Genomic DNA, 24,001 nt, shown 5'->3' with positions numbered 1-24,001 from the left:
CCTTTCCTCCTGTTACAGACTGGTGAAGGCCTTCAAACCAAACCCCTATGTGGGAATTGCTTGGGGGCTAGGTGGAAATTAGTCTTGTTTTATTTCCCTTGTACCCATCCAGAATAGCTTCAGAGAGTCAGAGAATTTGAACTTCTAATCTAATTCTCAGTTTTTTTGGGGGGTATTTTATACCTACTGCTCTTACAATACCATCATAGTAAAATGCCTCTTACAAAAAGGTAATGAAGTTTGGCTGGTTAATTGATATCAATTAATAATCATTGGAAGGAAACATACTAATAGGGACTTGTAAGTTATAGTATTAGAACACCACTCTCAAACCTTCTGGGCAACAAACCTGCAAGTCTAAATGGGTGTTAGGAGAATGAGCCCAAAGCAAATGCATCATTCGTATTAAGTTTTAAGATGAGAATAAAACAACACTTCATGAAAAATTCTACCTTAAATTATTTTCAGTTGAGCTATTTATAAGTTCCTTGTTGTCACTGTCAAGATGATTTAAGTATTCAATCAAATTTGTTGGAGTCTTACTTCTGGGGTAAGTTGAAGGTGTCACAGATCATTTACTTCTGCCCAAATCAGAATTGCTTATATTCTGTGGACACAAAAAGACTCAATTTTGCTGTTTCTAAAAGGAATAAAAGGTTGAAACACTGTGGTTTAAAAAAAAAACTTTTGTGGATTAATTTTTTTTGGGGGGGTGATATTTTGGATGTGAGAGGGACATCACAAAATATAGTATATTTATATACAGCATAGTATTAATGTAGTATACTATTTTATTGATTTATGATCTCACCACTGTGAATGAGTACTATAATGGTGCAAGTTGAAACCAATCCGTACCTCCTTTGTAATTCATGTTCACTTTCTCCCTTTAATTTAGACAGATGTATAGATAATTCTCATTAAATTGTTTTTAGAGATGAGAAAGTGTGTGTTTGAGTCAGTAGTTATTGATGTGCTTTTGATAACTTTGTTGGTAGTAATGCCATCCTTTTTTTTCTTTCAGTTATTCTATATCTTCCCCAATTTGAGATATTTGGGAAATTATCCCCACCTGTCTTCAAAACTGTATCCTTTCCAGCAGTCATCTCTTTTCATTTCAGGCTAGCAGTTCCACCCACCTTTATTATCTGGAGTGACATTTCCTTTGGTATGGTGAATATGGGTCAATATAAAAATTCTGGGATGTTTGTCTTTTTTTTGCTCACAGTTATGAGCTGTCCAGCATCCTCTGCTTCATTTTCCACCATTTTCTTTCTGTTATTGAAGAAGTTCCTTTGACCTCAAGGTTGAAAAGTCCTGAGGAATATTTTACATGTTCTTTTCCCCCCATGAATTGCCGTAGCCACCCCCCAAAATTACCTAGTAGCCATCTTACTGGTGATAAACATTTTTTTTTACTTTGCAAGTCTCATCCTTGAATAACAGACAGTCTGTTACTAGGACAATCCTTAAGTCATCTCTAACATGATAAAATCTATCAGATATGACACTTCACTAACCCATTTTTCAAGAACACAAAGCCACCTCCAAACTACCATGAAGAATCACAGTAGGAATATGTGGAAAAGCACACTCAAAAAACTTCTAGCATTCTTAATTACAGTAGAAAAGTCTTGCAAAATGTTGGCAGACTAATAAGAAATGGGAAATCAACCTTATCCTTTTCTACTACTGGGCTTGTTAGTTCTGTGCAGTAATTATTTTGTACAATAATTTAAGATTCCTAATTAAATCAGTCCACATGTCACCATTACTATTGCTCTGACTGTCCAGGTTCAGCATCATATAATAGTTGGTATTTTCCCCCACTTAGGAATGTAATTACATTTATAAGCTTTGCATAGGTAATATATTTAATTGGTACTGTGGAATGTCAGCTGTATTGGAATAGACGCCAAGGTTGGTAATTCTTGAGTAAATTGTCCAGGATTCGCAACCACAATCAAGTGTCAGACTTAATAACAAGCTCATATTGCTGACTCACTGACTTTTGGATGTTGTTTAGGAGGTTGTCAAAATGAATTACTATTAACTCATTTGAGAAACAGCATATTTTGAAGAATTTCCCATGTAGAAGGCTATTAGTAATTTTAGGAATAGAAATAATTGCTAGGCTCACTGTCGAGAAAAAAAAAACCTTTTGTAATAACTGAATGGGCATGTGCATTCTTTTATTTTCAAGTATGCAATTGCCCTTTTTTCTGGGGGTTAATAAAGAGATGTGCTGAGATGAGTAAATGCTTAGCATGATTTTCTAATAGGTATTCAATTTTGTACTGTAGGCAGACTCTATTTTGCAGACTGAAGTAGAAGATAATACACAATCCAAGGAATTTTAAAACTAGAAAGCAACGTACTAGTTCATTGTGCATGCTGCAAGAGAGTAAAAAAAAATGAAGTCCAGGTTCAATTAACCATCAGTAGATCAGCTATGTTGTGCATTGGATAGAATATTGGACCTGGAATTAGAAAGACTTGAGCTCAAATCTAGTCTTAGATACTTTCAAGCTGTATGTGACCCTGACCAAGTCACTTGGCCTCTGTCTCCCTCAGTTACCTTACCATTTATTATTGTTCAGTCATTTCAGTTATGCCTGACTCTTCATGACCTCATTTAGGGTTTTCATGACAAAGATACTGGAGTGGTTTGCCTTTCCTTCTCCTGCTCATTTTACAGATGAAGAAACTGAGGTGAATAAGGTCAAGTGACTTGCTAATGCCACACAGCTACTAATTGTCTGAGGCCAGATATTAAGTCAGGAAATTGAGTCCTCCTGACTTCAGACCTGGGATTCTATCCACTGAACCACCTAGCTGCCCTATATCTATAAAACAGGGATAATAAAAGCACCTACTTCCCAGGCTTGTTGTGAGGATCAAATGAGATGTTTATAAAGCACCTAGGACAGTGCATGGCACTGTGTATATAGTATACAAATACTATCAATCTATCTTTTGATGTACCTGTCATTTTTATTAAACCAGGGCTTTACATGTTTGATAATCCTAAGGAATGTATGTGAAACTTAAAGTAGAATATTATTGGAAAAAAAACTGCTTGGGTTTGATAAGACCATAAGGATTTATTCATTAATCAATCATTTATTAATAAATCAACAAATATTTATCAAGTGCTTCTAGCTTGCCAGGCACTCTAGTAAGTGTACAGGAAACAAAGTAAAAGCAAAAATTCCCTGGCCTAAATAAGCTTACACTGTAATGGGGGAAATAGTGATATGTATCTTGCATGTATGTATGTGACCATACATGCGTATCATGCATGTGAACATGCATGTATAGTTATATGCACACACACATGCATACAAGATACCTACAGAATACATATGAGATAATTTTATAGGAGAAGACATTAGCAGCCCAGGGACTGGGACAGATATCTTGCAAAAGGTGAGAGTTGAGCTAAGTCTTGAAACCAGAGGGGAGGTGAAGAAAAAGGGCATTCTGGGTTTGGGGGATAGTCTGTGCAAAGATATGGGAATGGGAGGTGGGAGGCTGTGTTCAAGTGTGTCGATATGACTTGATCTTAGAGTTTATGGAGATGAGTAATGTGTAAGGAGATTTGATAGGTGGGAAAAGGCCAAGCTTAAATGCCAAAGAGAGTAGTTTCTATGCCAGGCATAGAAAAAGTAATAGAGAATTTAAAAATGAAATAGACTCTGCCTTCAAGGACCTTATTTTACAGGTGAAACGGGAAAGATGGATATAGCAAACTAAGTAGAAGATTTCCGTAAGATAAATACAAAGTAATTTTGGGCTAGATGGAGCACTAATGATTGGAATAATCAGAAAGTGGCATTTGAGCTGAAGCTTGAAAGGAACTAGAATGAAGGCAATGAAGTTCCACAGCTCATCTTATCTCACTATTTGAAGGCACCAGCTCTTGATACCTTCATCATTATAATGATAAGGGGAGAGTAAGATAGATAGAATGCATAAATGCCCCGAAATACAGTAAAATAGAAACCTTATAAAAGTCAAATATGATAATAAGTTATCCTAGATTGATTTTTACAGGGCACGTGAAACTAGAGCTAAAAGTCTTTTTCAGTGTTCAACTTGTCGAAAATATAGAATTCCATTTGACCCCAAAAACAGAGCTATAGAATTCTCAGGGTAAATTAAGTTGGACTAGGAGATCTCTTGTAAATCCAACAATTCAGAATACAATGAAATACAGATTCAATCTTGACCTCCATTGTTTCTATTGTCACTGTGTGAAGCTTACTTTTTAAGCACGTGTTATGTAATAGTAACTAAAAATTCTTTTTACAAACTAGTATTTAATTTTAGTTATTTTTTTCATTTCAAACTCCTTTCTTTACCATTTCAATGTATAGATCATTTTAATGTTTGTTTTTTCCAACTGATATTTCATTTTATCATACCTATAACTGGTAGGAGCAACAATATTGAAAAATATCACATTGATTCTAATGCCTCAAATTCTTTTGCCTGATAACACTCTTTTATATGCACAATTTTATCTTGCATTGCATAATTTGATTACTTAAGTTGTCATTTAACTCAATTCACCTTCTGTAAAGAAGTTATCTGTCTTGCTTGCCACAATTTTCTTGTCACCAGATTAAAGATCCTCCTCCCAAACAGTCATTTGCTACTGGAGATGTGTTATGCCTCAAAAAGAATTCTGGATTTGTCATCAAAGCTCTGCTACTTACTACTTGTAGAGTCTTAAACAAGTCTCTAAAGTTTTCTAAGTCTGTTTCCTTATCTGTCAAATGAGGAAGTTAGATTAAATTGCCTGTACAGTCTCTTCTAGTCCCAAGTCTTGAATTTTTAATCTTATTCCTGCTGGGCCCTCCCCATTGCATAGACAATCCTTTTATTCATTTCTCTTGTGCTCCCTATCATATTATTTACAGTAGCTATTCCAAATTTTTAACTCCTACCTCCAAAACCTATATTCAATTCCCTAAAAACTTGACTTATAGTAAAAGATATTGCCTTCTACTTTGCTAAGAACATCAATCCCTGGCATCATTAGTTCCTAGGTTTCCTATTCTCTATACTTCAACACTTTCTAGGTCTTTTCTCACCATTTCTTTTTTTAGTCCATTCTCAGAAGATGAGATGTCCTCCTTCCTGCCAGCACTAACACCTCCATTTCTCTCCTTTATTTCATAACCAGTCTCCCTCAGAAAGTAGTCCTATCAATCATTCCTTGTATCTCTCTTAAATTTCCTCTCTACTGATGACTTTCCCCATTGTCTAAAAATACACTCATCTCTCCCACATCCTGAAAAAATAATACCAAAAACCTATTTTGATTCTTCCATCTCATTCAGCTATATAGCTTATCTCTTTCATTAAATTGATATGAGACTATAAATGCTTGTGCAGTTTTTTTTTAAATCATTAGTGAAAATGAGCTGCAAGATAGATTCTAAGTCTGAGGTCAAGAATGGCATCTTTGAGTAAGAATGAATGAATATAATTTTTATGTGGAATTAATAATCTTAATCTCTAGATTTATATTTACCATCATAATAAATTTTAAAAAATGCTTTCATGATACCCACATTTGTAAAAGATCTGTAAGATAAAAAATGCAAGAATATATCTATATAGATATGGTGTGGGAAAGGGGAAAAGCTTATTTTTTCCTTCTAATCAATGCGATCAGGTTAGCATTTTGTTACAATTCCAGGCTGAAATTATGTAAAGGGAAACATCATGAAATCTTCGAGTAGGAAGGGATCTTGTATAATCCCACATGAAAATTATACCTAACCAATGGCGCTCTAGTTTTAAATTGAAGATGTCCACAGATAGGGGGCCCACTGCTTCTGTAGGTATCCTGTTCCACATTTGAGCAACCTTAATAAAAGAAGGTTTTGCCTTCTAGCAGGCTTATATTTTACTCTTTTCAGCTTCTACTGAGAGCTCTGTCTTCTCCCCTCTTGGACCAAACAGAGCTAGTCTAATCACTACTTCACATAACAGATCTTCAAACAATTGAAGATAACTAGTATTTGTCCTAGTCTTCTCTTCCATTAGTGTAACATCTCTATTTCCTTCATTCCTCATATAGGAGAAAAGCCAGATTCTTCCCTGTCCTAGTTGCCCCTCCAATGGATTATTTCTTGCTTATCCTTATAATGGTAGCCAGGGAGGCCATGGTGAAGAGATCATCACCTTCTCCATTCTCAAAAGATTCCTGCTATCAATCATCCCATATCTTCATTTCCTTCAATCTCACTCTTCTCTTAAAACATTTTACTTTATGGCTTCTTTTATGATATGGTTATCATTTAACCAAAACTTTCAAATCTGGCCTCAGACATTTTCAATGTGTGTGACCCTGGGGAAGTCACTTAACCTCAACTACTTCCAAAGAATGTAAACACAAACAATAAACAAACAAAAAGCAATCCAAACTGCTAAGTTTCCAATGATCTTTTAATTGCCTAATCTAATAGCCTTTTCTCAGTCCTCATCCTTCTTTAACTCTCTTCAATCTGTTAAAATTTTCAGTTATTTATCATTTTTAAGCATTCATTTAAAATTTTGAATTGTAAATTTTCTCCCTCAGTCTAGCCCCTCCCTCACTCATTGAGGAGGCAAGTAACATAATGCTAATTATATGCTGCCACACAAAACATATTTCTGTATTAACAACGTTGCAAAAAAAGCAAGAAAATAAAGTGAAAAACAATGTGCTTCAGTCTCCACTCAGGGTTCAAGTACTCTCTCTGTTGGTGGATAGCATTTTTCATGAGTCCTTTTGGAATTGTCTTGGGTGATTCTATTGATCAGAGTATCTCTCTTTCATAGTTGTTCATCATTGCTATATTGTTGCTACTGTGTACAATGTTCTCCTGCTTCTGCTCACATAATTTTGAATGAGTTCATAAAAGTCTTCCCAGAGTTTTCTGAAACCATCCTCCTCATCCTGTCTTATGGTACAATAGTATTCCATCCCAATTATATAGTACAACCTGTTCAGCCATTCCCTAACTGATGGGCATTCTCTCAAATTTCATTTTTTTTTTTGCCACCACAAAAAGAATTTCTATGAACATTTTTTACATACAAGTTCTTTTCCTTTTTCTTTGACTTCTTTGGCACACAGGCCTAGTAGTGATATTGCTGGGTCAAATGGTCTCGTAGTTTTCTTAGTCACATAGTACTTTGGGCATATTTCCAAATTATTCTCTAGAACGATAGAACTAGTTCATAATTCCACCACCAGTGGATTAGTGTGCCTATTATTCTTTGTCCCCTCCAATATTTGTCATTTTCCTTTTCTGTCACATTAGCCAATTGAATAGATATGAAATGGTTCCTCAGAGTTATTTTTGTTTGCATTTCTCTAATTATTATTGATTTAGTGTATTTATATGACTATTGAAAACTTTCATTTCTTCTTCTGAAAACTGCTCGTTTATATCTTTAGATCATTTATGAATTGGATAATGGATCTTATTTTTATAAATTTGACTCAGTTCTCTATATATTTAGGAAATGAGGCTCTTATCAGAGAAATTTACTGTAATACCTTCCTCCCCCAAAGTTTTCAGCTTTCCTTCTAATTATGGCTGCATTGTTACTTGTGCAAAACCCTTTTAATTTCATGAAATCAAAATTATCCATTTTATCTCCCGTGATCCTCTCTATCTTTTTTGATCATAACCTCTTCCCTTATCTGTTGATCTGATAGGTAAATTTTTCCACACTCCCTTAATTATGACATTACCATTTATGTCTAAATCATGTACTAATTTTGACTTTATCTTGGTATACTGTGTGAGATGTTGGCCTAGGCCTAGTTTCAACTTGACTGCTGTCTACTTTTCTCAGCAGTTTTTGTCAAATAGTGAGTTCTTATCGACAAAGCTCCAGAGCTCCCAGGGAGAATTTCCAAGGGGATTCATGCCCAATTCAGTTTTCTGCTCTCTCTCTCTTTTACTGATGTAAATGTTTAGAGATATAAACTTACTCCTAAATTCTGCTTTGATTTATCCCTCCAATTTTGGTATATTGCTTCATTGTTGTCATCTTTAATGAAAATATTGATTGTTCCTTTAATTTGTTCTTTGGCCTACATGTTGTATGTGGATCATTGGGTTTATCAAACACTAGATTACTATGATAATTTACTGCTGTATATCACGGATCTAATTTATTCTGCTGCTCAATCTTTATTTTTTCTGAAAAGTGCTTTGTAATTGTGTTCATTTGGTTTCTGGATGTGACTTGTCAGGTAGACTACAAAGTTTTTTTATACTGTCTGCAGTTCTTTTTACTTGTTCCTACTGTTTTGTTGGTAATTTATAGAAATACTAATGATTTATGTTTGCTTCTTTTACATCCTGCATCTTTGCAAAATGTTTTAATTTTTTCAACTAATTTTTGATTCTCATGGTTTCTCTAGGTAGACCATCAAATCATCTGCAAAAAGTGATAGATTTTTTCTTCATTGTTTATTTTTAACCCAATTCTTTTTTGTTCTCTTATTGCTCTTAGTAGCACTTCTACTTCAGTCTTGAATAATAATGTTGATAGTGAATATCCTTGCTTCTTATCTGATCTTATTGGGAAGACTTCTAGTTTATCTATATTACAGACAATTTTTACTTTTAGTTTTAGATAGATATTACTTATTTTAAGAAAAACTCCATTTATTCCTGTCTTTTCTGGGGTTTTAAAATAGGAATGGATGTTATATTTTGTCAAAAGTTTTTTTCTGTGTCTATTGATAGAATCATGTTATTTTTGTCGTTTTTATTTTTGATAGGGTCAATAAAATTTATAGTTTTTGTAATATCAAATCAGCATGGTAGACGCATTCCTGGTAGAAATCCCACCTGGTCATAGTGTATGGTCTTTGTCATCTCTTTACTAGTATTTTATTTAAAATTTTTGCATCAATATTCATTAGAGAATTTGGCTTCTAGTTTTCTTTCTCTGTTTTTGCCCTCCATGGTTTAGTATCAAAACCATTTTGTGTCACAGAAGGAATTTGGTAGGACTCCTTTACCTATTTTTTCCAAATAACTTATATATTACTCCTTATATATTGCTCCTTAAATGTTGGGTAAAATTCCCTTGTAAATATATTTGGTCTTGTGGATTTTTTTCACAAGGATCTCTTTTATGACTTGTTCAATTTCTTTTTCTACAATTATATTATTTGAATATTTTATTTCCTCTTGTGTTAATGTTGGCAATTTATATTTTTATAAATATTCTTCCATTTCACTTTGCTAGATTAATTGACATATAATTGGGCAAAATAGTTCCTAATTTTTGCTTTGATTTCATCTTCACTGATTGTGTATTCATCCTTTTCAGTTTCGATACTGATAGTTTGGTTTTCTTCCTTTTTTAAAAAAAATCAAAATAACCAATATTTCATTTCCTCCTAACCTGTTCTTACTTTTATTTATTAGTTTATTTAAAAAAACACTTTCATTTATATTAATGTCTCTTCTGGTTTTCAGGATCTTTATTTTGTTGTTTAGTTAGGGATTTTAAATTTGTTTTTCCTAGTTTTTTTAAAATTTTAAGACCAATTCATTGATCTACTCTTTCACTCTTTTATTAATATAAGCATTTAGAGATATAAATTTACCCCAACTACTGCTTTAGCTGTATCCCCCAAATTTTGTATGTTGTCTCATTGTTGTCATTATCTTTAATGAAAATTTGATTGTTTTTATGATATATTTTTTGGCCCACTCATTATGTAGTATTATATTATTATTTTGTGTCCTTTTAATTCCTAATCTCTGCTTCCAAGGCCTTTTATTGAATATAATTTTATTGGATTATGGTCTGGAAAGGATATGTTTAACATTTCTGCTTTTCTGCTTTGTTTATGAGATTTTTATGTCCCATGTATAGCTGAGAAAAGTCATTCCTTTTTATTCCATTCAATATTATCCAGAAGTCTGTCATATCTAACATTCCCAAAATTCTGTTCTTCTCCTTCACTTATTTCTTATTTTTTCTGGTTAGTTTTATCTAGTTCTCAGAAGGGTAAATTTAGGTCCCCCACTAGTATAGTTTTCTCTTTCCTCCTGTAACTCATTTAAGTTTTCCTTTAAGAATTTGGATGCTATACCATTTTTTACATATATGTTCAGTATCGATATTCCTTCATTGTCATGGTAGTTTTTAGCAAAATGCAGTTTCCTTCATTATCATATTAACTAGATTTATTTATGCTTTTGCTTTGTCTGAGATCATGATTGTACCCCTGCATTTTTTATTTCAGGTGAAACATAATAGCTTCTGCTCCAGCCCCTGATTTTAACTTTCAGTATGTGATTGTATTTCAAGTGTGTTTCTTGTAAACTGCATATTGTTGGATTATTTTTTCTAATTCATTCTATCTACTTCTATTTTGGGGGTGAGTTTTTCCCATTCCTATTCACAGCTATGATTAATAACTGTGTTTCCTTCCATCTTATTTTCTCCTGTTTATAATTCTCTCTTTTTTTTACCTTATACATCCTTAAAAAGAGTGTTTTTCTTCTGACGACTGCCTCTCTTTATCTACCCTTCCTTTTATTACCAGCCCAATCTTTCTCTTATTTCCTACTTTGTTGGAGAAGATAGATTTCTATGTCCTACTGAATGTGCATGTATAGCCTTCCTTCCCTGAATGTTGAGGGAAGATGAATTCAATGAGAATGAGTTTAAACTTTGCCCACCCCATTTTCTCATCCACTCTAAAAATTCTTCCTTGAAAACCTCTTTTATGCAAGATAGTTTTCCCCAGTCTTCCTTTCCCTTCCACATTTTCCCAGTGCAAACCTCTTTCTTACCTCCTCCATTTTTTTCTTTTGAGATCATCCCAATATAACTGACTCACACTCATGTTTTCTTTTTATGTAGACTCCCAACTACCCTAATAATGAATAAGTTGTTAGGAGTTCTACTATCATCTGCTCCAATGGGAAGTAAACAGCTTAACATTATTAAGTCCCTTAGGATTTCTCTTTCATCTTTTTACCTTTTCATGATTGTTTAGAGTCTTTTGTTTGAAATTCAGATTTTGCATTTATCTCTGCTCTTTTCTTCAGGAATGCTTGAAAGTAAGCTATTTAAGTAACTATCCACTTTTCTTCCCTGAAGGAATATACCCAGTTTTGCTGATTAGGTTATTTTGGTTGTAATCCTAGCTTCTTTGCCTTCTATTCCTTTAACATTGTATCTACTAAATCTTCTGTGATCCTTCTGACTGTGAGTTTATGATGTTTGAATTCGGTTTCTTTCTGGCTGCTTTTAGTATTTTCTCTTTGACCTGGGAGCTCTAAAAATTGGCAATGATATTTCTGAGAATTCTCATTTTGGGATCTCTTTCAAGAGGTGAATAGTCAATTCCTTCAATGTCTATGTTGCCCTTTGGTTCTAAGGTATCTGGGTAATTTTTATTTATAATTTCTTGAATTATGATGTCTAGGCCCTTTTGAATCGTAGCTTTCAGGTAGTCTAATAATTCTTTAATTATTTCTCCTCAATCTATTTTCAAGGTTAATTTTTTTCTGTTGAGATATTTTACATTTTCTTCTTTTTTATTTCTTTGCCATTGTTTATTGTTTCTTGATGTCTCATGGAGTCATTGTCTTACACTTACCTAATTCTAATTTTTTTAAGGAATTATTTCCTTCTGTCACTAGGTGTTATTTTCTTCAGTACTTTTGTACCCTTTTAGCCTAGCATTTACATCTCTTTTCATAATTTTCTTGCATCAATCTCATTTCTTTTTGCAGTTTTTCCTCTATCAGATTTCAGAAGGAACTGAGCAATGAGATGAAGAGGTGGCAGGTGGACCTGTTTTTCAGGATAATATAAGATCCTCTATTTGGTGTTTATTGCTTTTCATAATCTGTTTCCTATTTACCTACCTTTCCAGTTTTTTTCTCCTTTCACTCTATTTCATATTTTGTGATCTAGTGATTCTGGCCTCCTAGCTGCTCCTTCCTTAAGACGCTATGGGCATTTTCCTTGGTTGTCGCTCATTCCTGGAATGCCATCCCTCCTCATTTCTGCCATTTGGCTTCAATGACTTCCTTCAAACCCCACCATAAACCTCACCTTCTACAAGAAGTCTTTCCCAGTAACCCTTAATTCTATTGTCTTCCCTCTGTTGATTATTTCAAATTCATCTTATGTATTCTTCAATTCTTCATGTTCATACATAGCTGTTTGCATATTGTCTCCTTAGCTAGATTGTGAGCTTCCTGAGAGTAGGAACTGTCTTTCCCCCTTCTTTGTATCCCCAGCACTTAGCATGATTCTTGGCACATAGTAGTCACTCAAATGAAAGATGGTTCCTCCAGTGCTGCCTCCTCCTCTGATTGGTCAGTTTCTTTTAAAATCTCCATTTTAAAGAAAATACCTTGACCATGTTCACATCTTTTTTTCCTCTCTGAGAATGAAGTTTGTGAGTCTTTCAATTACTTCTTCTTCTGTATCACTGTCCAGGCACCTCATATTCCCTCTCTCTCCCCTGATTTTCAAGTTCCTTTTTTGTGTGTTCTTCCCTTATGAGAATGTAATCTCCTTGAAGGCAGGGGACTGTCTTTTCTTTTCACTTATATTTGTATTTCCAGCACTTGGCATGGTGCCTAATATATAGTAAACACTTTTTGTTGACTTGATTTGTTGATAAGCGTGCTAGCTAGCTATTCTTTTCTAGAAGTAAAGGATGGTTCCCTGCCCCCTCCCCAAGAGGTAATTATATCAAGAAGATGCAGCAGGCAGCCAGGGAAAAGGTGCAAAGGCGGCTCACCCTAGCCCTATGAGGCCTTGAAAGCCAGACCAGCAGGTGTACTCACCCCGATGATGACACAAGGCTGAGCTGGCCTGGGGCCTCCACTGGGAGACAAGATACAAATTTCCCTGCATGCAGCTTAGACTATGGGCAGTCCAGTGAGAGCAGCAGCAGTGGCAGCTCAGATGCAGAGCCCCCCCACCCTCCAGCGCTTCTGCTTAGAATAAGAAGCCGACGGTAAGGAAGTCATATCTGTCATCATGCATCAGGATGATGACCCAGGAAGGGGGAGTGAGAAAGTCCTAGCCCACAACACCTCTGGACCCACTCATAGGAGGGGCCCTCAAGATCAGAATCCAGGAAGAGATGGCAAAGCAGCTGAGCCGGCCCTGAGTGACCACTTTCCTGGGGTCGGACAGACTGCCATGGTTGTACCATCAGAGTTGGAGGTTTACGCTGCCCTCTTTATCCTGGAACTCCTGGCACAGTCTGGGCTCCCTGCACAGCTGCTTGAGCTTTCGCAGAAGTGTTCATTGCCAAGCTGGCCCCTGGCATCTCTTTTGCTGTGACTCCTCTGCCATCTCACTGCAGACCACAGCTGCCCAGGAATTGTGGAAAAGGATTTCTCTGGCCTTGTGTCCTGTTAGCTTGAATTCCTGAGATGTGCTGCCCTAATCAGTGAAAGCCCTGAAGAGCCCCATCTGTCCCTGGGGTTGGTTCCCTAAGTCCTGTGCCAATCAATGTGCTCCATTTTTGAGGGAGGTTCATGCCCTCCAAATTTGTGCTTGTTGTGTTTGGGAGAGTTCCTCCTCATCGCCCTGTGTAGCAACAATCTTCTAGCTGCCCTACTGTAGCTGGCTAAGACCGACAACAACCAGCAACAAAAACTGCCAGCACAGGTTCTTTTGATCTGATTTACTAAGGAAAGTAACTTTGAGGGGTTAATAATCTCAGTTTAATAAAACATATATATATTATTCACTTAGTTCTGGGGAAAAGATCAGCCCCCAGAGTTAATCCCTAGTACCACCATATACAGGTCAATGACTTTTGATTGTCTTAATGCTGAGAAACATTCCAAGACAAGATCCCACTTTATCTGCCCCATTTAAACAATGGCCATAATCATTAAAAGCACTTAAGAGAAAAACAGCAAAAAGTCCCACCTTAATTACTGATACACCCTGCTTCCCCTTACAAAACTCCTGGAGTGTTTTTTTTTTTCAGCCTTGGCTCCCTCCATTTGCTCCCTTTCATTTTCATGTTACTCTCTCAGGTAGATTCCCAGAGCTTCCCCCTCTACATCCGGGCCTTGCAGCAGCTTTCAGTCTACGTAGCTGTTTGTTTTCTCATTTCCACCATTCTTAGCAATATCTACACTAAAGAGAAGACTTTGTGCAAAACCCCAAGAATGTTAAGGGCTCAGTGAGAGCCCAGAGTGTTCCAATTGCCCTCCCTTGCAAGGCAGTCCTGCTATGCCTGGCCCATTAAAACTGGAATCTCAATGGAGCAGAGATGCTTCTGAAGACTATGAGGCTGGGAGAACATCAGAAAATGAGATTACAGAGACTCTCCCAACTAACTCAGCACTTTCCAAATTAACAAAAGGAGGGGTTGAACAAGCAATAATTACCCAATTGGAGACCTACTGCTCCTTCATCTTTGCTTTTCTTTAAAACAAAACAAAACAAACCCTTGCCCAGATCAAATTCAGAGATACCTTTGTCTTTCCCCTCCCCAACTCTGCCATCTTGCATCTCCCACCATTGAGTGTATAAAAGTATTTTTGAGATTCTTAGAATAAGTGTATCCAAAGGAAAACTCTCTTAAAAAAGTAAAAAATAAAAATTAAATGTTTCAGAGGCGACTACAGATTGTTTGGGTAGTCCACAGGAAAGCTCATTAGAAGTTGACATTGAGGTATTAATGACTACTCTTTGAGCCTAGCCATTTCATTCCATCCCAAATGTACCTAAATGTATTCTAATTGAGCCATCAGCCTTCTGTCTTATTCATAAAGCATATGAAAAAACCCCCCAGAAACTGTTCTTAACTACAGAAATCCATAAAATATTTGTCAAATGCTTTTCTAAAATTTAGATAAACAATGTATAAAATATTTCCATGAAGAATAGTAGGAGATAGGAGACCTGAGATTTAGTCACAGCCACCATTGATTTATTTGTATGGCTCTGGACAAATCATTTAATCTCTCTGAACTGAAGTTTCTTTATAAAAATAGTGATAATTTGTCCTATTTCATCCATAGGATTGTTATGAGGAACAGACAATATGTATGAAAATGATTTGCAATATATTAAATGCTACATGTATAATATCATTATTATTTAGTAGCAAAAAGTTATAAAGTTTTTTAAGTTTTATTTTGTATGCTTATATTACTTTTATATTGTACTATTTTTATACTATGAATTGTCAGGATGACCTTAAAACATATTTGAAAGCCCAGGCATAATATATGGAGTATCATTTAAAGTGAATTATGTTAATCAATTGAAATTTAAAATATTTTATTAATGTAAGCTAAGATGGATAGCCTTTAATTTAGAGACAAATGACCCATTGAAGTTACCCAGGGGTCATATTATCTGGCTTCAATTGAAAGTAAATTAGATCAACTCTCTAGTTTTGTGCTCTTAACATTTAGGAAACAAATCCTATTTGAAAATCTATTTGCATTATTGTGAAAATTTTGAACTTTTCAAATTAACCTCAAATTATGGCTTTCCTGCCTACATGGACGTCCTTTTTACATTGGTTTAAACTTGGGCATCAATATTAGCAAGCATTCAGAACTAAAACAAATGTCTAAAGTCCATTGCCACTACCTTTTACATCCTGCATGTTCCCTCAGCACTTTTAAATATGATTCAAATACTTGTTGCTTAGGCATTTTTAGTATCTATCTATGTATCTTTGTTGTTGAATTTTTTCAGTTGTGTACCATTCTTCATGACCCCATTTGGGGTTTTCTTGGCAAAGATACTGGAATGGTTTGTACTTTCCTTCTCCAGCTCATTTTACAGATGAGGAAACTGAGGCAAACAGGATTAAATGACTTGCCCAGGGTCTCCCAGCTACTAAGTGTCTGAGGCTGGATTTGAACTCAGGTCTTGTTGACTCCAGGCTTGTCACTCTATTCACTGGGCCACCTAGCACCACAATGTATTTACAAAATGATAACTTTCCCTCAGTCATTTATTCTTGCCTATCTCCCCTCTAAACTCATTGAAATCTGCTTTCCCTGAATAGAGGGTGTACATCAGACTATGCCCAGATTCTTCTCCTACATCACAAACTTTTGGATAGAGTGGCACTTCCCTCCAAGGTCCTCATCATTTCCATCCAAGCAACCATATATAGAATCTAATTTCCCCTTTTTGTTTCTATCACATTTTGAAGAATGAAATTACTAGTAAAACAAGTCAAAAATTCTTAGCTGTTCTGCTTGAAAGACTATATCTTGTCTCTGTGCCAGGCTATCTGAAGGTGTATCACCTAGAAGAAAAATTCAACTTTTTCTGAGATTATTTTCAGAGTAAGAAGATCTGTTCATTCCTCTTGTCTATTTTCTGCCATCAGTATAGCAAATACTCTTTAAATGTGTGTCTATATGGTAAATCTGACATCATGCAAGAGAAATTAAAAGACAACTCATTTAGAAAACCTAGAATTCTAGCAAAGTTTATTGAAGGATATAGATAACAGGCTATATAATTTTTCAACTAAGGACAGAGGTGCTATGGTTTTCTTCCAGACGCTTTTAGGTAGGAGAACGCAGACCTGTCTCATGTCCAACATCTGTGCCACCCATGTCTTATATCCATGTATGAGACATCGGCACAAAAAGATGTATCTGACTTCAGCCTTATATAGGGGAAAAAATTGATTTCTGATGTGTTACTACCTACCCCTTCTTACTCTTGCTTTAGATTTTAGGACATTTTAATTAGTGAGAAGAAGTGTTATCTGGTGTTCCTGTTCAAAAAATATGGTTTGTGATCTTTAAGCTCTAAAACTGGTTGAGGGGATGAAAAAGGAAATAAAAAACTAGAAGGGGCTAGGAGAATATGGCTTATCCTATAGTCTCATTCTAGAATCTGTAATATAGTCTTATTTGTACATTCTCAGAGCCACCATGCCCACTTCTCTGCACAGATGACAATTATCTATATACTTATAGCTTCTTGGGAGTTTGGACAATGGTCTTATAGATGAAATGTACAAGATTAATAATTAGAAAAATAAAAGATCTCAAATGATTAATGAATTTGTCTTTGGTACAAAAATATAACAACCCTTGACTCTCTTAAATTAGTCTTCAATCTTTGAAGCATAATATATAGACACATTAATTGGGTTGGCATGTATTGAATACTTTTGTTCATTATTTCACATATAGGAGTTTCTTGCTTATATAGAACAGTTCAATAAGCAAAACTGTGGACTGGAAAATATTTCCATTAAGGAGCAAGATACCAATAATATAAATTGCAGAGTTGAATTTAAGCTTGATATAAGGAACACTTCCTATGATTAAGAGCTATTCAGAATTAGAATGGGTTGGACAGATAGTGGATCACTTTCTTCTCTCCTTCTTCAAAGGAGAATAAAAATCTTTAAGTTGTTGTGATTGTTCCATTCCGCTAATTGGATTCTAAGAGACCAAGGGAGACTCTACCTTGTATTCTCTGATTCTATGCTTTCCTTATCTTCACCCTGGGCATTTTTCACTCTTCAGTCTCCCCCTTGCTTACTCTCTTCTCTTCCCAGCTTTTATTAAATTGACTCTGAAAATCACACATCTGTGAACTTCTTTATTGTTCTCGTCATCATCTTTGTGACTTCCCGTTACAAAATTCCCCTATCTGTTTTGTTAATTAGACTGTGAGCTTCTTCAGGATAGGGACAGTTTTCATTTTGTATTTTTATCTCCAACATTTACCACCATGCTTAGCACATAATAAGCATTTAATAAATGCTCTTTATCCATTCATTCTTCAATGGAAAACTAGATTAGCAGTGGTTGAGTATGTTTTAGAGGAGATGCTTGTTTTGGTAGAGTTTGGACTATATGGGTTCTAAGGTCTCTTCCAATGTTTAGATTATTTCATTCTGTGAGGTCAGTAGCAAGATGCTACTGATACTAATTTTACACATTGGCAAATGGAAGTTAAACAGTTTGCTACTTAGGAATGAAGAGCCCAATCTAAGTCTTCTGGTCCTACATTAAGCACATATTGCATAATAACAGGATGTTTTTTCTTGAGACTGTAACATTCCAAAAATCTAGAATTGTCTTTGCAGTTCATTTTGTACCTTGGTACAGTGTATCATAGAATGCTTTTTTAACATAGTATAACACTCTACATGATGAGTTTTAAAAAATATGCTAACTAAAGAATAAAGTGGTAGAAAAACTATGGAGATTGGATGAAGTCAGAGAAAAAGACCCCATTCTCATTGCCACTCATCATTAACCTTAACTTCCTTTTCTTCTGGTCTATGAAGACCATAGTTTTGCTTATTGATCTGTTCTATGTAAGCAAGAAACTCCTATATGTGAAATAATGAAAAAAAGTATTCAATACATGCCAACCCAATTAATGTGTCTATGTTATGCTTCAAAGGAGTGTGTTAGTGAGAATGGCAAAAGATAGAATATGGACAGTTTCACTTCTCTCTGCAGTATTATTCCTCTCTGACCTATTTCCATGGTGATACAGGTTGCTTTACTCCTTCTTTTGCTGTTCTATTCTCAGGAAACGCTCAGGGCTGTAGGCTACAAGTACCCCCATAGGCAGCAGGTCTTGTGGGAACTAGAGCCTATGGGCACTTACACTTGAGTTCATAAGAGATTCTTAGATCATGTACTGCCACTGCTAGAAAGTACATATAAATAACAAATTGTATGAGGCCCTCTTCTGAGTGCTATAAAGCAGAATAAACACATTCAATCATTGCTTGTAAGCGTGTACTAAGAGAGACATCAGGAATATAAATGCATGCATTTAAGACATCGCAGACGTTTAATGGATCTTCAAATAATGCTTTTTAACTATATTATGCCATTTGATTTTCACAACAAAAAAGAGTTAGTTAGATAGCTCTTATATCAGTTGAGTTAGGTAGTTCATTTTTAATGGAAGAAATTGGGTTTGGAAGAAGTGAGATGAGTTGTCCAAGGTGACATAGCTGCTAAGTGACAATGTTGGGACTCAAGTGATTTTTTTTTTTTTACTTTTTCCATTTCACCAAAGCATTAAGGCAGTTAAATTCTTTTTTTAAAACAATACTAACTGACATAAGGATAGATGGTATGTTTTATCTTTAAATTTAGGCAAGAATGTTTGTGGGATTAGAGATAAGGGTAAGAATATAAAACGGAAGAGAAAACAGGAGTCCAGGACATAGGGATTGGTGGTTCTTTTGCATTCTGCTCTGACTGACCACATCTGTATGATTATGTTCTGGTCAAGGCACCACATTTTAGGAAACATCAGTGGTAACTTGGGGAGCATCTGGAAGAGATTTACTAGTATGGTGAGTAGCTTCTGGATCATGCTGTCAAAGAGTCTAGCAAACGTTGTTATCAAGTATGCGAAGGGCTATTATATGGAAGAGAGATTAAACTTACCCTGTTTGACCCCAAACTGGCAGAATTAGTTGAAATGATGGACGAACAAGGGAAAGAAGCATATTTCTGCTTAATTCACTGAAAAATTTCCTAACAATTACAAAGATCCAGAAGTGTAATTGGTTGTCTTTGAAAGGAATGGGTTGCAAATGGGGATGTGCTGGTAAATGTTTAAGAACCTGTTCTCCAAATTTACACAACACATTTTAAAGTTTAATCTGCATTTTTAAACTTTTTCTCTGTCACTCACATAAGTCTAGAAAATGGACAAAGTGACAAATCAAGCCCTAGTTTTAGTATATGCCATTTTCTGAGGTATTCATACAATGATCACATTGAATATTTAACAATAGGCTCTATGGAATTTAAAGTCATAGGAGATAAGATGAAATCCTGGCTCTGTCACCATATGTATTACCTTAGGAAATTCACTTAATCTCTCTGGACCATAGTTCTCTTTACCAGTAAAATGAGAGGCTTGGACTAAATAATTTCTTAGTCACTTTTAACTCTAGAATCTATGATCCTATGGCCTCTTTTTTCAATTAATGTCTTCAAGCTGGGGCTGGGTAATCACTTCCCCTGGAAGTTGTAGGGAGATTTCTTGGAATAGGAATAGGTTGGACAGAATACCCTTGTAAATTGTAAGTTCCTTTTTAATTCTAATATCCTGGGATTCCATTAAGCTCCACACAGATCACCAGACTAAGATAACATGTCAAGGCAGGCCATTTGTCTTTGGTGTAATACCTTCTAAGAAACTGGACCCCCCACCCAGCTTTCTAAGTGCCTGTTCTGAGAAGCATTTCCATAGGATTTTGCTTTCAGCTGTCAATAATCTCCTATAAAACTTCTTTCAGGAATATCTGCACTTTTAAAGTGAATTCTGGATGTCTCCAAATCCTTCATGGCCTAAACTTCTGATATTTTGAAAGGTTATTTGAAATAGATGGGCTTTTTTAGTGTCATAAACACTTACATGTACATATGTATATGCATATGTGTGTGTGTGTGTGCATATGTGTGTAGGTACCTGACTGCTGATGAGACAGACTAGGTGACTTGATCTTTGGCAAGAATGAATTGGGCATGGGGTAAACCCCAGGAAAAGAAGTCTGCTTCTAATCAGTCTAAGAAAGAACATCATCACAAAATGTTTTAGAAATGACCGACTCAATCCCATCCAACAGGCATTAAGTGACCACCATTTGTAAAGTATGATGTCATTTGCTGGGGACACAAGACACCCCCCACCCCCAGACCCTGCTTGCAAGGAGCTTACATTAAACAGGACTAGTAATTTCCATGACAAGTCATGTATTCTCTTAATTTCAGAACACTTTAATAATGCCACAGAAATACAAAATTAAAAAAATTGATTTGACTGACTTTGTATTTTTGTTTTTCTCTTCTCATTGTTAAATACGAGGCATCTTTTACTCTAGCACAGTCCATATAGCTTACATAACTTGTTTCAGGTTATTCAAACCAACTGCATCTACTTTTGGAAGAACATGCTTTTGCAATATTAAAATATGTGTAGTCAGAAGCTCTGGAGTTTCAAGGATTCCATGGGGCCTGGGCTCCTGGACTTGTTTGATGGGATGAAGTTTATACAGAGATGAGAGTAAACTTGAGTATTAGGCTTACCAGTTCAACTGCATATAGCTTGCTGCTGTTCAATAATATTTTATCCATATAAGTAGTTCAGTCCTCCTGGCACATGCATTTGGCACTACTTCCAATATTATAGTTAATTATCTTTTGTCTTAAAAATTATGATATATAATTTATAAATTTTATGTATTTTTAAAATTATAGCAGAGAAACCCTTTTTTTCTCTAGGGCTGATTCAATTTTGTTATATTTACTGAAGATGTGTTCTCCCACTTACTCCCAAAGGACTTGAAGTGACATGTGTTATAATGCAGTTGAAGACAAAACAACTAAGGATAAAATATTACTGGAACTATCTGAGAAAAACAGAAGGAGACACCTTCAGTCACTTGAGTTATGCAGATTGTGACACAGCCAATACATTTAGCTTTAAAATTACAGAGAGAAAAACAGAAATACACAACACTACAAAATTTTGGTTTTCTGGCCCATGAAGAACACAAATTCATCTGCAGAGACAATACTTTCCCTGAAACTAATCTTAAAAATTAAATTTAGAACAGTATTGTGATTAGTAATAAACCAATAATAAACAATTTTAGGAAGAATGATTCTGTTATCCTCCCTCCCCGCCTCCCCCCACACGCCCATCCCCATTGGTACTTAACAAGCCAGAAGCCAGGGAATTTTTCCAAAGAAGAGTTTATAAATCTTTATTAACTGCCAGCCACCAGCAGCCATCAGGATGACTTACTAGCCATCTATTTGAATTGTCATAATGGTTCAGTTACATCCAGGTGAGTACATTTTAAAGTCCTTATTGTGAACACATTCATACTAGGGAGACTGAAGAATAGAAAATTAAGTGAATATTAATAGAAGTGATATGATACATATATTATGTAGATGAAAATCATATTATGGAAATGAAATGTGATCTCAATTAAATTGTATCAGAATGAAAAACAGTCCCTTGGAGTTATGCATTTTAAATTATTTCTTCCTGTAAACTCAGTAAGTAGTATTTTACATGTCTGAAATGATTATCTGAGTGAGTAATAAAGACTGTGGCTGGTCTGCAGTTAAGTTACACAGCTTCTTAACAATGAAAACTGTAAAAATACCTCCTTTATGATGTACATGTATTTTTGGCAGTTAAGTATAAAATGGAATTTTGAGACTAACTTTATTAAACCTTGAAGGCTTTAATTTTTGTTTTAAACCAAAGTAGACTTTGTTCTTCTATTAGCTTGGAGACAGGAAATACCTTAAGCAATTATTGACATTGAGAACATTTGATAAATACATTGTGAAAAATAGAATGATTTGAAGTCACCCATCAAAAATACATGGTTGAATCATTTCTACTTATTTGATTTGGGAGCTGAGCTATGTATGATTTATCAAGTTAAAAAAGCTTTGGGATTCACATAGATACACATCAGACTCTAGTTTCCCCAGTGGTCACTATAGTGTAGAGTAGAATTTGAATTAAAAGCAATAAACAAAATATCAAGAGGCAAAAACATATCTTTTTAAATTTAAAAATGCATAAAATAGAGGTGAATTTATTTTGTATTTTGCTGAGTGTGACAGGATTTGGACCCCATGCTCAATGATATGAGGGCTCTGAAGCCTCTAGGATTCACATGACAATTCTAAGCATTTCAAATGGGACTGGAATAGATCTGGGAAGCCATTCAGGGAGTATGTTGACATAGTCTTTATGGATTTAATATAATCTTACTCCATCATAGTTTTGGACAAAGAAAGAAATTTTGCAGCTACATCCTTTAGCTTATCCTGTGGAAGTATTTAAAATGGGATGCCTTTTCATCTCAGAGAATTTCTCTGATCAAGTTATTCCTCTACCCAAAAATGTCTTTACTGCTCATTTTCACCTAGGGAATAATTCCTAAGATAGTGATCCTGGTATTCAGGATCAGGACATTAGGAATGAATGAATTAAGTCTACAATGAAAGAATGGATGGATGGATGGATGAAAGAAAAATCACTTATGAAGTGTTTACTATGTGCCAGAAAGATTACAAATCCATGTAGCCATCCTGGAGTCAGTTATCATATACTATTCCCCTTCATGAGATGCAATGGAAATAGAATTAGGTTCAGAATTAAAGGACTTGGGTTCAAATCCCACCTCTGAGAGTTTTGACCTGTGTAGTCTTGGACAAGTCACTTAACCTTTCCCCCTTCAGTACTGTCACCCGTAAAAGTAGGGGGTTGCTTTGAGTTCTAAATTTGGGATATTATATAATTTTTTTTTGTTTCTGATGCACACTCTGAACTCTGTTTTACTTCTTTCTTCTCCTGCCTTTGTGTTTTTGATCTTATCATTCTCTATTCCTGAATTGAACTATCGTCTCCTCACTGGAGTTGTTGCTTTCCTTTCAGGCCCATGATCATACTATATGATTTCTTCTTTATCATCACCGTATTCCCAATTGAACAGGGATTCTTCTTTCCCCAAATCTCAAGTAACACTTTGTACTTCTTTTTACACTTATTATGTTTTACTTTGAATCCCTGTTAAATTGTTTATTTGTATGACTTTTTCTACCTTCTGCATCTTCTGCATTTTGGATTATACGCTTCTTTTAAAAATCTACATCTTATATATTTTTGTATGCCGGAACCTAAAACCTAACAGTGTCTTGTACTTTTTCCCTCTTATTGAGTGGGAAAGGAGATGAGGAGCTCCTGGTGTGAAAAGTCCCTCCACTGATGCAGATTGGCCAATTGTCTATACTTAATAGTCTTAGAGATTTTTCTATAGGACTGATGGATTTAGTGCTTTGCCCAATAGCTAGCATGTGTTAGAGCCAGGTTTAATTTCAGATCTTCTTGAGTTCAAGACTGATGCTTTATTCACTATGCTATGGTGCCCTCCTCTTCTAATGAGATGTTTAAAAAAATGCTT

This window comes from Trichosurus vulpecula, chromosome 2 (genome assembly GCF_011100635.1).
Source record: "Trichosurus vulpecula isolate mTriVul1 chromosome 2, mTriVul1.pri, whole genome shotgun sequence".
Lineage (NCBI taxonomy): Eukaryota > Metazoa > Chordata > Mammalia > Diprotodontia > Phalangeridae > Trichosurus > Trichosurus vulpecula.
The sequence above is the reverse complement of the archived record's forward strand: the minus strand, read 5'-3'. Positions refer to the sequence as shown.